Source organism: Mustela nigripes, chromosome 4, assembly GCF_022355385.1.
Source record: "Mustela nigripes isolate SB6536 chromosome 4, MUSNIG.SB6536, whole genome shotgun sequence".
Lineage (NCBI taxonomy): Eukaryota > Metazoa > Chordata > Mammalia > Carnivora > Mustelidae > Mustela > Mustela nigripes.
The window spans coordinates 23,257,588-23,273,215 of record NC_081560.1 but is presented as its reverse complement, the minus strand read 5'-3'; the positions used below and the strand labels follow the sequence as shown (position 1 = coordinate 23,273,215).

The following is a 15,628-nucleotide window of genomic DNA, read 5'->3' as shown; positions in this document are numbered from 1 at the left end:
GAGCATTATGTCTAGCAGGAAAACAAATTACTAGGGAAGTTACATCTTATGATGGGGGTTTCTGCTGGGAGAAAACCTACAGCAGGGGTCCCAGCGGCGCCCAGTGGCCAGAGGACTACAGCAGGAAAGGACCCCCAAAAGAAGAGGTGAGCTAAAAACCCAGGGGCTGAGCAGAAGTTCTCCAGGTAGAGGGGACGCAGGAGGTGGCTTGGGGTGAGAGTAACAGTGTTTCTGAAGTCCCCAAAGCAAGAGAGAGGCTTTGGAACCTTGGAAACGTGATGCCAAGGGAAAACAGCCAGACACAAAAGGCCCTATGTGGTATGATTCTATTTATTCAAAACGTTCAGAATCTGTCAGTGCATAAAGAAAGGAGATTAAGGTTGTCAGGGCTGGGAGGGGACAAATAAAGAGTGACTGCTAAAGGGACTGCGTTTCTTTTGGGGATAAAAATGTTAGCTAGTGGTGATGGTTGCACAACCTTGCGAATACCCTAAAACTGACGAATTTTCCTTTTACGCCTTAAAATAGTGAATTGTATGGTCTGTGAACGACATCTCCATTTTTTACAAAGGGGGGGGGGGGGGGGGGGGGGAGGCCCAATGAGCACCTGAATGAAGCCCAGAGCATATGGGACAAAAAAGAGAGTCAGCCAGGCCAGTTCATGCTGGACCACCTCAGATGGACTGGACCTGGGAGCTGTGAAAACCAGGGGGAGCTTTGAAGCTGAGCCCCATGGTCCGATTGGCACTTTATTTTTTTTTTAAGATTTTATTTATTTATTTGACACACAGACAGAGATCACAAGTAGGCTGAGAGTCAGGCAGAGAGAGAGAGAGAGAGGGGAATCAGGCTCTCTGCCGAGCAGAGAGCCTGATGTGGGACTCTATCCCAGGACCCTGAGATCACGACCTGAGCCGAAGGCAGAGGCTTAACCCCCTGAGCCACCCAGATACCCTGACTGGCACTTTAGAAAGATCTCTCAGGGCACCTGGGTGGCTCAGTGGGTTAAAGCCTCTGCCTTTGGCTCAGGTCGTGATCTCAGTGTCCTGGGATGGAGCCCCACGTTGGGCTCTCTGCTCGGCAAGGAGCCTGATTCCCCCCTCTCGCTGCCTACCTTTCTGCCTACTTGTGATCTCTCTCTCTGTCAAATAGAGAAATAATTTTTTAAAAGATTGCTAGAAAGATCTCTCTGGCTGCAGTGGGAAGGATGCATCAAAAGGAGGATGGGACAGACCAGTTAGGAGGCTGCTGCCATATCTGGATGAGGGATCACAGGGACCAGAACCAGGCAACGGGGGAAGAGAAAGGCAGGATTCAGGGGACAGACAGGCTGAATGACAGAACTGGGGATGACTGGATGTGTCTTGAGCAAAATGGTGTGATCCACCATGTGGAATGCCATAGGGAGTCAGGCAGGTGGGGACACACAGGTGTCCCCCGGATTCAGGGACAGGTCAGTCACTAGTGACCCTGAGGGGATAGGGCTTGACTGAAGGGAGACTGGGGTAGATTGAGGAGGAGGAAGAGAAAAGGAGGAGGAAGAAGCAGAAACTGATTCTTGGAACAAGTTCGTTCAGGGAGAAGCAGTAGGGGGGGTAGGCTGGCAGGCTGGGAGGGCTCAAGGCTGAGAGGGAAGCAATTTGTTTTAATTCGGAGAGCCCAGGCAGGAGGGGCTAAATGTTGTGTGTGGGGGGGAGGTTCTAAAGAAGTGGGTGGAGCCAGAATTAGCAGCCAGGAGACCTGGCCCCATGGGAGGAGGGATAGACCCCTTTCTTCTTAGGAGGAGAAAGAAGAATGGGCAGGGCTGAGTTGGGCAGTACCAGGGTTTGTAAGTCTAGAGATGAGGGAAGGGAATTTGCACACAACTTCTTTTTAGTCACTGAAGTAGGGATCAAGGTCAAATACTGAGGCTGTAGGCAAAATGGGGGGTGGGGGGCTGGCCTGGCATATGCCTGTAATGGCTCAGAGAACCTACTGTGAAGTTTCCAAGGATTTTGTGAGCCAATTATTAAACAGAGCTGTTATTAAAATTAAATTGTAGTAAATCCACACAAAAATGCTCAACTATTTTTTTTATAAAGATGCAAAAGCAGGGCACCTGGGTGGCTCAGTTGGTTAAGCATCTGCCTTCAGCTCAGGTCATGATCCCAGGGTCCCGGGATCAAGACCATCCTTGGGCTCCTTGCTCAGCAGGGAGTCCGTTTCTCCCTCTGACACTCCCCATTCTCCTGCTTTCTCTCTCTCACTCTCTCTCTCAAATAAATAAATAAAATATGCAAAAGCACTTTGCTTTTTCAATGAGTGGTTGCAATTGGACCACATCAGAATGAAAAGCTTTTGCTCTGTGAGAATCAGAAGACAAGCTACAGACTGGGAGAAAATACTTGCAAACTGCATATCTGACGAAGGACCAATATCTAAAATACATAAAGAACTCTCAAAACTCAGCTGTGCAAAAAACAAACAATTCAGTTAGAAAAATGGGCAAAAGGTATGAATGGAAGTTTCACTGAAAAGGAGATACAGATGGTGAATAGCACGTGAAAACACGTTCAAGATCATTAAACATCTTGGGAAATCAAATTCAAACCACAATAAGATAACATGGCACACCTACCAGAATGGCTGAAACTAAAAGTTATAATAACAGCAAATGCTGGTAAGGTTATGGAGAGACTGAATCACTTATACATTCCTTCTGGGAATGCAAACTGGTAAAGTCACCTTGGACAAGATCATGGGAAGTTTCTTACAAAACGAAACATGTGCCTACAATCCAACCCAGCAGTTGTGCTCTTGGGCATTTATCCCAGAGAAATGAAAACTGACATTCATACAAAAATCTGCACAGCAATGTTCATAGCGGCTTGTCACGGTAAAAAACCTAGAGACAGCCCAGATGTCCTTCAGTGGGTGAATGGGTGAATGGTGCATCCCTACCATGAAATGCTAACCAACAAGAAAAAGGAACAAACCCTTGATATGTATAGCAACTTGGATCACACAGTATAGGCTCTTTTGGAACCGTATTTTTTTTAATTTACTCAACATAATGTCCTGTGTAGGGGAAGAAAAAAATCCCATTCCAAAAGATATTGTACTCTAGGCATCCATTTATTTTTTTAGTGGTTTTATTTATTTATTTGTCAGAGAGAAGGAGAGCATAAGCAGGGAGAGTGGCAGGCAGAGGGAGAAGCAGGCTCCCCGCTGAGCAGGGAGCCGGATGCAGGGCTTGATCATGGATCATGGACCCTGGATCATGACCTGAGCCGAAGGCAGATGCCCAACCAACTGAGCCAACCCAGCCTCCCTTTATGAGTCCTCTTATAGAACACTCTCAAAATGACAAAATGATAGAAGTAGAGAACAGATGAGGGTTGCCAGGTATCAGGGATGGAATGAGGAAGAACGCGGGTCTCTGTGAAAGGATGACAGAAGTGATCCTTGTGGTAATGGAGGTGTTTTGTATCTTGACTGTGTCGACATTAGTGTCCTGGCTGTGACGTTATACTATCGCCCCTGAGCGAAAGTGGATAGAGGTACAGATATCTGTATCATTAGAACTCCGTGTGAATTTATAATGATCTCAAAATAAAGTTTACTTTAAAAATACATTAAAGGGACACCTGGGGGCGCCTGGGTGGCTTAGTGGGTTAAAGCCTCTGCCTTCAGCTCGGGTCATGATCCCAGGGTTCTGGGATTGAGCCCCACATGGGGCTCTCTGCTCAGCGGGGAGCCTGCTTCCTCCTCTCTCTCTGCCTGCTTCTCTATGATCTCCGTCTGTCAAATAAATAAATAAAATCTTAAAAAAAAAAAAAAAAAAAAGGGACGCCTGGGTGGCTCGGTTGGTTAAGCGGCTGCCTTTGGCTCAGGTCATGATCCCAGCGTCCTGGGATCGAGTCCCACATTGGGCTCCTTGCTCAGCAGGGAGCCTGCTTCTCCCTCTGCCTCTGCCTTCCACTCTGTCTGCCTGTGTTCTCTCTCTCTCTCTCTAACAAGTAAATAAAATCTTTAAAAAAAAAATAAAAATACATTAAAGGGATGCCTTGGCGACTCAGCCAGATAAACTGTTAAAACCACCAGCTCACCACCATAGGCCGGTCAGCTTGTTGGGAGTCTGAGCAAGTGGAGCTGTCTTTCCAGGGCCCATAATCAAAAGTTGTCTAGAGACACAGGGTCGCTGGGTTGCTGGATGCTGCTGTGTGCTCAGTTGAGGTGGAGACCAGAACTTCAAGGTGGCCCAGTCTTCCTAGAACTGTGGAAAGCTGCTGCCTGCTTTTATTGAGGACGGGATTTTGCCAGGGGTTCTGCCAGGGCAGGAGGGAGAGAAGGAGTCTAGGATAGAGACCATCGGTGCTTGAAGCTGGAGCGTGGACCCTGAGCTGGGAAGGGAGCTATGTGCAGGCAGCGGAGACTGGTTGATGGGGACGGTGTGGAGGCATCTGTAAGCCAGGGGTCCCCAGACGCCTGAGGAGCAGGGTTGTTACAAGGGACTCAGGGCAACTGTGGCGGCTGCCGTCAGGGGGCACAACCTCCGCGGGCACGGTCATGGGGGGCAGAGATCCACAGTCTAGACCCAGTGGGTTCCAGGACACAGCCTGGCCACAGGTATGGGCTGGAATGGAGGGCAGGGCCCTGAGCACGAGGAGCCCAGGATGTGAAAGGCCAGAAGCTGGCCATTTCCACGGAGGCTGGTGTCTCCAGGGACGGCAGAAGGCTTGGAGTGGGGGTTGGGGGAGGACTGGGAGAATTAGGGGATATCAGGGAGGGAGAAAAGGACCAAGAGAGAAAAAAAAGAAAAGCCTTCTTAGCAGAGACAAGAAGGAGGAATTAACTTGTAAAGCTGGAGGCTGTTTAGGAGCACCGTTTAATGATATTAAATGCCTGCATTTTATTTTATTTTTTTTTAAAGATTTTATTTATTTATTTGACAGAGAGAGATCACAAGTAGGCAGAGAGGCAGGCAGAGAGAGAGGAGGAAGCAGGCTCCCTGCTGAGCAGAGAGCCCGATGCGGGACTCGATCCCAGGACCCTGAGATCATGACCTGAGCCGAAGGCAGCGGCTTAACCCCCTGAGCCACCCAGGCACCCAAATGCCTGCATTTTAATCAAAAGGGCTAAAGGGGTTGGGCTAAGAATCTCAGTTGCCCCAGGGGCCAGTCTAAACTCCTGCCTCTGTGATTCTTAAAATTGTCAGAAGAGTCTGAATTTATCAGATGCTTCAGAGTGTAACCCAAAGCACAGGACAAACTGTCACCAAGAAAACGAAAGTCTCCTGTCAGTCCATTGGACCACCCCTCCAGCCCAGACAGCCGCTCCCAGGCCAGAGTGGCTGCCTCCTGGGCTAGTCCGAGGGAGGAGGCTTCAAAGGCAAAGGAGCGTGCATCAACCCGAAGGCAGGAGGTGGGACCAGATCTGAGCTGAGCAAGTCTGATTCCTGCAAGGACCCAAATGGGGACCCAGGAAAACCCCTGTTCACATCCCTAGGAGTGTAAGGATGGTGGAGATTTTCAAATTGCAGAAACCATGTCTTTCTTACTCACGTATGTATTTGTGCTACTGAGCTCAGTGTCAGGCATACAGTAGGTTAGTGGGTGCTCAGCAAGTGTTTATAGAATTAAACAGAATTTACTTGAAGAGAGAGAGAGAGTTTCAGTGGAAGGGTTGAGCCTGCTACGTTTCCCTTCCAGCGGGATTTTAAATTTAAGATAGGAGAGGAAAGGAAATACGAGCACAGTTAGCTCTCCGATGGTGGACTGCCGGCTCTCAGTGGAAGGTTTTCTTGCTGGGGAAGAAAAGGTGGGAAGAGCCTTCCCTTTGCTCCTCAAATTGTCCCAAGGGACACTGCTGTTCCAGGTCAGGTAACCTTGCTTGTGGTCACGGCTCTCATCCGCAGCAAGTGAGTCCGGGCCACGGACCTGAGGACTTTCCAAGGAGCCGATCCCGTGGAAGGGACAGTTGTTCCGTCCACTGTGGCGGTCAGGACCCTCTTGTTCTATGAGAGCCCTGGCTGACTGGCCGCAGGGCGGGTCTGGGCCAGGAACCTCCACCTGCCCTCCCAGCCTGAGCCCACAGCCGCGCCCCTCCCCCGCAGACCCTGCGACTGAGGTCAGGGCAAGTAGCCCTCTTCTCACCAGCTCCGTGACCCCTTGGGACAGACACCTGCTCAGTGTGGTCCCAAAGACTGTGCCAAATCACATTCTTGCTCCACAGGTAGAGGCAAGGGACGGAAAAATCCAGACTCCACTTGGAAAAGAACTTCAATACGGGGGCAAGGGAGAAATGGAAGGAGAAAGGCTAGGAAATGATTCAGAAACAGCTGAACTTTGAAAAACAGCAGAAAAATCTCTCGGGCGCTGCAGAGGAGTGCATTTTTCCATGAAGCTGTGCCAGGGGACTGAAAAATTGCTTATGAGCAGAGGACATGGGCCCAGGGAGCAGCTGAACTGACAGGGCAGACAGAAGAACTGCTGGGAACGCGGTTTGTCCGGGGGCAGCAGAGGGAACTCGCAGCACATTCTTCATCACTGGATTCCAGGAGGTCACCGGATTCTGTAGCCACTCAATAATGTGACCGCTATCTGGGATAGATACCAAATACGAGGGCCACTGCGGACTATGGCCACGAAATACTATAGTAACCGAAGCCTGAACCGCAGACAGAAAATTCTGGTATTATTACTCCAACAGATTTAGGCCTAAAGAAAACCAGTAATGTTTGTAAAAAGAACAGCAGTCTTGAGGCCGCAGGCCCATTGTCTGAGTAGCCCCTGGAGAAGGACATTAGACAGATGGCAGTTTGGGGCCGGGGGGAAGGGAAAGGGAGAGAAGTATTGTTTCACTTCCCTGGGAGGCCAGAGGCCTCTCTGTGCCTCTTGGATCTAGGGCAGGGGCAGCAAAGCTCTGTCTGAGTGTGAATCCTTCTTCCAGGCCTGGAAGCCAGCTCACTCTCACCAGCCTCAGGGCCAGAACTGGGCCAAGAGAAGACCTGGGCAGTGATCTTTCCGATCTGACTGGCCCTTTGGCTAGAAAACCATCTCTACTCTTAATCACTGATATGAGCCCGGGGACCAGGTAACATTAAAATTGCCCATGCATATTTTTGGTCATGGTGGATGTTTGCAGCCGAGGGGTATTTGGTTTTGGTTTTGGTTTTGGTTTTTAGCATTGTATTTAAGTCATCTCGAACCCACAACCCCGACGCCAAGACTCACGTGCTCCACCGATTGAGCCGGCCAGGCCCTCCCAGCTATTTGGTTTTTAGCTGTGTTTGGGGATTTGGAAAGGAGAGAGTGTGGAGTTCTGTTTTATTTAGAGTTTATCTGTTGGGCTTTCTCCTGGGCAGCCAGGAAGTCCTGTGGCCTGTGGTTTTCCCTTGGCAGCTCATCTTGGCTACCCAGGGAGACTCCAGGAGATGGAAGAAGTGTGGACCTTGGTGCAGTGGCCACGGTCACAGGTACCTGCCACAGTCAAGGGCCTCTCTGAAAACCACCTGCAAGCAGAAGAGACCTTGGCAGGGCCTCCCTTGCTGCCTGTGGTTCTCCTGTGGGGTCAGCAATACTTTCTGCCCCACCCCTGCACCCCAGTCTCCAGGCCTCTCTCTCTGCTCTTCCCCGGCCCACCCCAGGAGGACAGGACAGGGGTGTTCCCTCCCTGTGTCCTCAGGTGCTTTCACAGAGGGGACCTGGCAGCTCCTGGCAGTTTCCTCGGGCTGTGTGTGGAGAAGAGCAGAAAAGAAGTGGCACCGAGGGACACAAGACCCAGTGCTCTTGTGCCTGCCCTTTCCCCCACATCCCTCCATTTGGTCTCACCCACAAGAGGACCCCCCAGCACCCTAGTCCCCGACAGAATTCCCGCCATGCAGCAGTGGATTCTCCTCTTAGGGGGTTGCTCCACAAGGAGGACAGGGTGCGGCCCCCGGCCCAGCTGAGGGTTTACAGGAAGAGGCCAGCCACAAGGTCATGGCCACAAGGTGGGGAGCATGCCCACCCCAAAATGAATCTTCTGGGCAGCGAAGAGATGCCACTATTTCTGAGCCCTCAGGGTTTGCTTCCTTAAGTCTTTTCCTTGTCACAGTAATTTGTGTGCATTGCCAAAAATATGAAAAGTGCAGAAAAATAGAAAGAACTATAAAAACAGACTCGTGGTCCATAATGCAGAAGCAAACACTAGTCACACTTCGTTGACTGTCTTCTTGGCTCGCTTCCTTCACGTAGCTTGTTTCCCTTAACAGGGGATAAGCTGTTCCCTAGGGGTTCAAACCCTTCAGGGTGTTGTTTTAAAGCCTGTATGGGATGGTCGACTTAATTTTATGTGTCTGCTTGGCTGGGCCACTGTTCGCCTGGCTGGGCCATGGGTCGCCCAGATTAAATGTTACTCCTGGGTGTATCAGTGAGGGGGTTTCCAGATGAGACTGGCATCCGAATCAGTGGACTCTGTCGGGTCAACGGTCCTCCCGAAGATGCCTGGGCCTCATCCAGTCCACTGAGGGCCCCTCTCTCTGCCTCCCCAAAGGAGGAGACCTACCCCATCTTCTCCTAGCCTCAGACTTCTCCTAGCCTCAGCTTACACAGTGGGCCCCACTGGTCCTCAGGCCTCTGCACTCAGACTGAAGGAGACAACTGGTTTTTCTGGGTGTCCAGCTCACCGATGGCAGACTGTGGGACGTCTCAGCCTCCATAATCGAATGAACTGATTCTTCATAAGTCTCAATAGACAGAAGATAGATCAATCAATCAATCGCTCTCTTCTCTGGAGAACCCCAACTAAGGTAAAAGCTGTATCATATATCTACCCATGTATTTGTTCAAAATGAGGCATTGAAACAAAGGGGAAAAGAGAGAGACAAACCAAAAAACAGACTCTTAACTACAGAGAACAAACAGAGAGTTACAAGAGGGGAGGGGGTGGCTGAAAGAGGTGATGGGGTTAAGGGTGCCCTCACCACAGTGAGTACTGAGTGATACGTAGAATTGTAGAATCGCTGTATTGTACACCTGAGATTAACGCAACACGGTATGCTGACCACACTGGAATTAAAATAAAAAACAAGCAACAACAACAACAAAACAAAACGAAGCACTGAGTGCCCGTGGTATACAGCTAAGGACCCAGACTCTGCAGCAAACTCTGGGCCCAGGTCTTGGCTCTGCCCGTGATCAGTTGAGAGGGCTTGGGTAGGTGACGTATCGCCCTGCTTCCCTTTCCTCATCTGTAAGCCCAGCGTGGGGGATATCATTCATCTCTTAGGGTGAGGATTCAATGAGTGAATGTGTGGAAAGGATTTAAAGCAGGGTCTGGTTGGAGCATGTTGGGGGCACTGTCAGTTAAGCATCCGACTCTTGGTTTCAGCTCAGGTCGTGATCTCAGTGTGGTGAGATCAAGCCCTGTGAGGAGCACACCCCCCCCCCCGCTCCCCCTCACCCCCTCCACTCCCCCCTGCAGACTCTGTGCTCGGTGCGGAGTCTGCTTGTAGATTCTCTCCCTATGCCCTACCCCCACCTTTTCTTGTGCTCTCGCTCTACAATAAATACAATAAATCTTAAAAAAAAAAAAAAAAGAACAGTGTCTGGCTTGGGACTCGGAGAGTGTTAGCTGTTGTTATTAATTTTATTATCAGTATTATTTTTAATTGGTATCATGCTGGAAGCACAAAGAAGATTTTGCTACTGCCTGCCTCCCAGGAGGTCACGGTCCACTTGAAGGAACAGACAAGGAAGGAGGGGTGCCCAGTCCAGCACGTGTGGTGGATGCCGAGGGTGGAGAGGAGAATGCTTTCCAGAAAGAAGGGATTCCTGAGCAGAGAATCAGCTGGGAGAAGGCGGGGGAAAGAGAAACAGCGTGTGGGTGGCAAAAGTTGAGGTTTTAGTTAGAACAGGAAAATTTGGCCAAGTAAACAGGGACCCAGTGAGGAAGAGCTCTTTGTACTTTGGATAAAGTTACTCTTACCGTGCTGGGGAGCTGCCCACGAGGACCAAAGCAAGGAAGAGGGTCACACGCATGCTAGGGAGGTGACCCCAGCTGAGGATGGAGCTGGAGATGACCCGTCTCGGTGGCGTCTGTCCAGGGTAAGGAGGGTCTGACAGGCAAATGGAGGAGGGGCGGCCTCGAGCCTGGTGTCGAGCGGAGCACTGGTGGGGCTTGGCAACGTGGACAGAGGCGTCCACGGCAACCTCGAGGTGCCTCGCCAGGGTGGTTTGGTGGATCCTGGTACCACAAACTGGGACGGATGATGTAGGAAAAGGAGTGCACTGGGAGGCTGGAAGGCGGTTCAGTTATTTCTACGCCTGCAATTAAAACCTGCCTAAAAGGTGGCCTTAAACAACAACTTATTATTTCTCATGATTCCGTGGGGTAAGAAACGGGCAGCGCTCAGCCGGCTAGTCTGCGACCCCAGCTCCACCTGGGCTCGTTCAGGGGGCTGCACCCTGCCTTGGACGGGGCTGGGAGGTCCCCAGGGTGACTCACATGCCCGGCCCCTGGTGGCGGTCGTCGGGCCCCTCCTGCCTTTAGTCAGACTCAGAAGTAGGACCCAGCAGAGCCTTTGGTGAAGTTCCAGTCTATTCTGAGTCTGAAGGCAGGAGGCGACCGGTGCCTCAGCTCGAAGACAGTGAGGCGGAGAGGAAGACTTTTTTATTACTCAGGCTTCTTGCTATTCATGCTTTCGACAGATTGGACAGGCCCACTCACACCGGGGAGGGAAATCTGCTTTTACTCAGTTTACTGACTCAAATGTTAATCTCACCCAGAAAACACCCTCACAGACACGCCCAGAATAATATTTAACCCAATATCTGGGCACATGGTGGCTGAGTCAAGATGACACATAAAGGGAAGCAACAAAGCCAACCAGAGGCTCCCCTTCCAGAGGGAGGCACGCAGCATGTAGTACTCCCCTGCTGGGGGCACGGGCTGCGCAGCTGTCTCTCTCTCCAGGAACTGTCCTCCCCCGTAGTCACACCCTCTCAAAGTACAGCCCCCATCCAGTGCCTGGAGGATGTGGGGGATACCAGAACCCAACCCCCTCACCCCTCTTCGGGACAACTCTGAAGGGCCAGCCCAGCTTCCCCATGGGATCAGCTGATGACTCTGCTGGAACAGTATCACGGTTCAACTTCCCCTCTTGCCCAGTCCCCTTCCCTCACTCCCGTACAGATGCTGCTCCAAGTCCCTCCCCAGCAACTAAACACAAAACTCTGCTTCATAGTGTGTCCCACCAGCCGACCTAAGCAGAGAAGAAAGAGGCTGAGCTCTGACCATGCCATGCAGAGGTGTAGAGAGCCTCTGGAACCGAATTAGAGGCTCCAGCGGCCAGCAGGATAATTGAGGCCGTGGTTGGAGGGAGAGGTCAAGGCCTATATGGAATGCGTAGAAAGAGAAGATCAGGGGGCTGAGGTGAAAGCAAAGGAAACTCTTGACCTAACCAATTCACTCATGTTAATGCTTAGGTTGTCTCCAATTTGCATTGTTATAAATAAAAAACATTGCAATACATGTCTTGATACCTGAATTCTTTTGTTCACAGTTCTGATCGCCTTTTTTTTTTTTTTCCTGTAGCCCAGATTTGAGCAACGAAATCAGGAATGAAAGAATATAAGCATTCTGGAAGCTGCCAGAATGGTCCAAGGCCCCTATTCACATTGCATTTACACAGAATTCATTCTCCTGCAGCCAAACTCCTAAATTTATGAGACCTGATTTAAGGAAGGTCATTGATACAGCCGGAAAGTTAATTATTCATCTGAATTGGTTTGTGCAAAAGGCTCCAGAGAGCCCACAAGAATAAATTGAAATGCTATTAGAACTAACAGGCGAATTTAATAAAGTGGCTGCATGCAAAATTCAATAGCTTCCTCATCAACTCGCAACAGCCAATTAGAAAATAAAATGTGGGGGCCACATGGGGGGCAGAGAGTGTAATCACAACAGTAATAACAATAACAAAATGCCCAGGATTGACTTTACCAACAAATGTGGCAAATGGGAACACTAGATCTTAAGATTTGGTGAACTTTCTAGAACACATGCCATAACGGCATTGGATGGAAAGGCGTGCCGACACGTGCCATGAAGCACTGTGTTCCTAAATGGCACAAGCCAATGTTACCACGGAGTAAACCTGGTGACTGAACACTGCCCAGTGGAAAGTCAAAGGTGGTTTATGGCTTTGTTGTTGTTAAACATGCCACAGCTATTCTAAATTTCATTCCTAGGCAAGAACAGCTAAGAAAACATTTGAAGATGGACGAAGAGGAATTTTGCCTTATCAGATAGTGAGTATACAACGGAGCTAATATTATGGAATAGTATAGCCCTGAAGGCAAGGACTGGCAGACACCTCCATGGGTCACGCTCACAAACAGAAGTTCGTGTGCGAGAACCTAGAGTCCGCAGAAGTCAGCATCACGGTCCTGCTGGGAGAGACAGCATTATTTGATAAGTGGCAGAGAGATGATTGGTTGAACTTTCTGGGGGAAATTATACCTCCTCTCACACCACACAACCAAATAAGCAAATCCCAGTTGATGAAAGAGTTTGGTGTTTTTAGAGGTTGAATTGTATCCCTTGGCGAAAAAAAATAAATAAATTATATATATTGTAGTCCCAACCCTCAGCACCTCAGAACATAACCTTATTCTGAAATAGGGTTGTTGTGGACGTAATTAATTAAGATAAGGTCACCCTGGAGAATTAGGTGGGCCCCCAATCCAATATGGCTGTTATCCTTATACAAAGACAGCACATGAGGACAGGAGCTGAGATGGGAGTTACACCTTTCCCCAAGCCACTGAACCTGGAGACTTCCAGGAGCTGGAAGAAGCAAGGAAGAATCATTCTCCCTAGAGATTTCAGAGCAAGCCTGGCCTGACTTCCAGCCTCCAGAACTTGAGACAATACATTTCATTTCTTTTTTTTTTAAGTGGGCTTCACGCCCAGCATAGAGCCCAACATGGGGCCGGAACTCACAACCGTGAGAACAAGACCCAAGCTGAAATCAAGAGTTGGACACTCAACTGACTGAGACACTCTGATGCCCGAGTCAATACACTGCTGTTGTCCTAAACAATCTAGTTTGTGGTACTTCGTTGTGACAGCACAAGGAAATCAACACAAATATATGCATGAGAACCATTAAAAAAATTCAAAGAAAATATAGGTGAGGGGCGCCTGGGTGGCTCAGTCAGCTAAGCATCTGCCTTCTGACTCAGGTCGTGATCTCAGGTGCTGGGATCGAGTTCCTTGGGCTCCCTGCCCAGCGGGATGTCTGCTTCTTTCCTTGCTCGTGCACTCTCACTCCCTCCCTCTCTCTCTTTCCCTCTCAAATAAATAAATAAAATCTTTTTTTAAAAGTTACTTAAAAAAAGGAAAATATAGGTGAAAAATGTGTATGCTTTCAAAAGCAGTAAGGACTTTATATGCATAAAGCCAATGGAAAATATCCAGAGGGAAAAATCAATACTTCTTCTACATTAAAAAACTGAAACTTACATAAAAAATAGCTTTAGTAAAACTAAAAGGTGAAGAGCAAATTGGAAGATACAATTGCTATGAAATGACAAGTGGCCATTATTCTTAATATATAAGAATCAAAAATCCCAATAGAAAATTGGGCAAAGAATACAAACAGACATTTCACAGAATGGCCATGACTCTAAACATAAAAAATGTTTAACCTCACTAGTAATCAAATCCATATCAATTAAAAGATGACACTTTTGCCTTTCAAATTGATAATATTTTATATGATAATACACTTAGTATCAATGAGTACAGTAAAAATACCCATAATACTGTCCAAAGTATACATTTCTAGTATTCGAAGTAGAAAATTCTAAATTTTTTAGAATGCAATCTGCTGCTGGGCATAGAGTTTTAAAAATTCATGCCCTTTAAAAAAAAATTCATACCCTTTGACCAAGTGATTCTCCTTCTAAAAAAATCTATCTTCAAGAAACAATTAAAATGTAGGCAAATATTTATCTACAAAGATGTTCATCACTGCATAATTTATAATAACGAGAAATTAGGAATAGCCTCAGTATCCAACAAGGCGGGGGGGGGAATCATTGCACAGTCATGTATGCTAAATTATATAACCATTAAAGGAGGTGATTTTAATTTAATTAATGACATGAATACATTCACAATAAAAATGTAAAACTAAAAGCCTCACTATTATATGTATATTGTAAACCAAGTTTTATAAAACACACACATGCTGTGGGGGAGGAGAGGTTAAAATAAGCCAGATTACCTTTCCTTCTGAACAGCATTATTTATGGATGATTTTAATTTTTTTTTTATTGGGGTAAAATATATATGACAGAAAATTTACCACTTTAACCTTTTCTAACTATACTATTCGGTGGCATTAAGTACATTCACAATGCCATGGAATCATCACCTTCATCTGTTTCCAGAACTTTTACTTCATTCCTGCTGAAACTCTATACCGGTGAAACAGAAGCGCCCACTCCCCCTCCTCCCCAGCGGGCCCTCCCCAACCTCTATTCTACCTTCTGTCTCTAGGAGTTCGCTTATTCTAGGTACCTTATATAAGTGGAATTACACAGTATTTTTCTTCTGTGGCTTATTTCACTTAGTGCAACAGACTGGATGTTTATCTCCCCTCCACCCATTCATCTACTGAAATCCTAATCCCCAAAGTGATGGCATTTGGAGGTAGGACCTTTGGCCGGGAGTGGAGCCCTCATGTATAGGATTCATGCTGTTATGAAAGAGATCCCAGAGAGCATCAACAGCCCTTCGGCCAGATGAAGGTACAGCGACATGATGACCATCCGTGAGGAAGCAGGCTCTCACCAGACATGGACTCTGCCGATGCCATAGCCTTGGAATTCCAGCCTCCAGAACCGTGAGAAATAAATCTCTGCTGTTTATAAGCCACACATTGGATGATATCTTGTTACAGCAGCCTGGATAGACCAAGACACCCGGCATGATGTTTTCAAGATTCATCCCTATTGTAGCACGTATCAGAATATCATTCCTTTTTATGGTTGATTACTATTCCATTTTAGGCACACACTATTATCCATTCATCCATTGATGGACGTTCGGGTTGTTTTCCTTTTTAGGTTATTACAAGCAATCCTGCTGTTAACATTAGTGTACGAGTGTATGTTTGAGTAATGTTAGTGTTAACATTAGTGTACAAGTGTATGTTTGAGTTCCTGCTTTCAATTATTTGAGGTTTATGCCTAAGGAGTGAAATTGCTGAATTGTATGGTAAATCTATGTTTCGTTTTTTGAGGAATTGTTGGTTTTCATTTTTAAAATTTTTCTTCTGTATTTTTCAGATTTTTCCCTACTAAACGTGTATTATTTTTATAATCAGGATAAAAATGAACATATTTATTTTCAAGCCTCTCCCACTGCTTTTCTTTCTTCTCTCTACATATAAAGCACCGCTCCCTTGGAGCCAAGCAAAAGATGGCTCAAATTTTCCCCTTAACGGAGAGTAACAGCTGCACAAAATGACTATTTTAACATGCACCTGGGATTTGTTTTAATCAGGCATGGTAATGGTAAGATGATAGACACAGAGACCATTGTCTGTCTTTTTTTCATTTTCTGGAGATATAATTGCCATATAACATACTGTAAG

The 15,628-nt window shown here is 47.6% G+C and overlaps 1 long non-coding RNA gene across 1 annotated transcript; it reads left to right on the top strand.

Annotated features, from left to right (window-relative positions):
* Window positions 1-9,922: 9,922 nt before the first annotated feature.
* LOC132014941 (uncharacterized) lies at window positions 9,923-15,380 on the top strand. The gene is made up of 3 exons (XR_009403498.1): window positions 9,923-10,067; window positions 12,213-12,272; window positions 14,604-15,380. It is a non-coding gene; the product is annotated as an uncharacterized LOC132014941 (long non-coding RNA).
* The last annotated feature ends 248 nt before the right edge of the window (window positions 15,381-15,628 follow it).